Genomic DNA, 2,597 nt, shown 5'->3' on the forward strand with positions numbered 1-2,597 from the left:
ATTGAGCGGTATTTATGTAAATCTTCCTCCTCGAAATTTCATTAGAAATTAGAGATGAATGCACTTTGTAATTTAATTAATTGAGTGGTCAATAATATATATATTTTTTTTGAAAAGATATATAATTAAAAGAAGTTATATATCTTTGTTAGAAACGTGAAGTTTTAACATTTGATCCACATTTATTTATTATTTACAAAGTCAAGTCTTCCACATTGCGTATAACAAAATTTACAATAAAATTTAGACGACCATTAAATTTTATCTTACCAAAAATGTTATTTTTAAGGAAAAAAAAATTTTACTTTTACGTTTCTTTTAGAAATATTTATATATATAGCACTCAATTTGTATGTATTAACATATCTAATACCTATATTTTAATTTTTACAAATATAGCCCACCTTACCTATACATGCATAATGCATGAAAAGGAATTGCTTATTAGAGGTTAAGTATTATACGTCATATTATTATTATTATTATTATTATTATATATACGATCTGTAACAATTGTTTATATAAAATTACAAGAAATCAATTTTCAAAATAGAACTGTTGTGGCGTTCTGAAAAGTAAAGTAGACAGAAAGTTATCCAAAACATATCCTTACAAGAATAGAACTCATTAATCTTCGTATTTGAAGAAATATGGTTCAAACTTTTGATACCTTTTCTATCTAATTCTTTGTTTTAGTCACATGCATGAAGTTAGGCCTATTAATGGAGAAAATATTAGGTGTTGACAGCAGATGTGTGGATGACACAACGCTACTGAATGAACGACATTATATAATTCACACCATCATCCACACGTCTAATATATCAGACATAATATTTTTTTTCGTATCACTATCATGCACACAGTTGAGTGCAGAAAAACTCGAATTAATATGTAAGTTAATCATGAAGAAAATAAGAAACTTTTCCTCATTGGGGCAGCATGGAAGCCTCAATGTTGCATGTTACAATTGTTATTTATAGGAAGAAAGTTAATTTGATGACTAAAGAAGTAAAGGAGGCCTGAAACACATTTTTTAATGTTGAATTATCTTCAGCTAATATATGGTACAAATGACTTTCATTTGCTCAGATTTGGAGAAGTGGTTGACACAATGCAAGTGAGCACAAATTCACACCTAAAGTTTATATAACAATGCACATGTCATTCTTTTTTCACGTTCTAAGATAATAAAGACATTTGATTTGCAATTTTGCAAATCAATATTTTGCTTTATGAAAAGTATTTGTATTAATTTATAGCTATCTATTAAAACCAATATCTTATTGTTTTGGTAGAATGTAATTAACGGAAATACTTTTCCTTTAAGCAAAATATTGTGTGTATGTGTCTGTCCATCCAAGTAAAATAACCGAACAAACAGACGTATGACACAATTTCGTCTTTTATGGGATTTTGGTGCTAGGGCTCAAGGGAAAATCACACGGATTCGTATGGGAGAATCTACGAAAGCCTCTAACCTATCGATCTCCTCTAAGCACAACAGAAAATGAGACTTAGGGGCTCTAGGAAACATAAATATGAAGTTTTGGGAGTTTATACTGTCGTGGTGGTTGATCGAAGTCTAATCCTGGCTCAGGGAGAAGCTCTCTTGGTTATGAAGAGATTCCGGCGATGCTCCAAGTACTGGCCTTCACTCCCCTCGGGTGATGAAGCTCTCCTTAAAAGAGTTTTCCGGCACCGGCGCAACACCAAACTTCGTTTTTTTTTCTCTATTTCTCAGACATGACGGTGACGGAGAAAAAAATGCGGGAGGAAGAAAAAGGAAAGAAAATAGAAAAGAGGAGGAGGAAGAAGAAAAATGGAGAAGCAAACTCTCCAATCACTCATATGATTGCCCCTCAAGCCTCTGTCTCTCCCCTTAGTTTCTCGAATTAGGACAGTGACCGACAAAAAAAATGCGAGATCAGGAAGAAGAAGAAGAATGAAGAAGAGGACGCAAAAGAATGGTGAAGAAGCTTTTCAAGAACTTTGCAAATGAGCATCATATCTCTATCATGTCCTCCCTGCCCGATATATTTTCCTAGGCTCAAGACATGGAATGACCGTTCGCCCCATTTAGCAAGATCCCACATAACTAACATGTCATTTTCGGCTTTAAAACTGATACAACGGCTTATCCCGACTTACATAGATTTACATACCCACGACTCAATCCTACCCATCGGCCCGTAAAACTTCCCAACTGATCGCTGCTTTTCCCGACCAACCACCAACTTCCGACCAGTCATCAACTGCCTCCAATCAATCAATTCAATTACAAGCATCATTCAATACTTTTATTTTATATATCTAACCCTTTAAACATAACTTTATTCCCAAAAAAAGAAAACTAAAAGTAAATATATTTTTTTCCCTAAAAATAACATTTTTGGTAAGATAAAATATAATATGTTTACAATTTGCCTCTTTTGGTCATTCTTATAAACTAAGCAATCTAAAAGACTTGACTTGCAAATAATAAATAAATGTTCATTTGCTAATGAAACTTCCCTTTTCCAACTGACATCAAAATAAGCACCATTGACCATGCACTTAATTAAGATCATGTTAAAAATTTAAAAATTATATATATA

This window comes from Phalaenopsis equestris, unplaced genomic scaffold, assembly GCF_001263595.1.
Source record: "Phalaenopsis equestris unplaced genomic scaffold, ASM126359v1 Scaffold000002, whole genome shotgun sequence".
Taxonomy (NCBI): domain Eukaryota; kingdom Viridiplantae; phylum Streptophyta; class Magnoliopsida; order Asparagales; family Orchidaceae; genus Phalaenopsis; species Phalaenopsis equestris.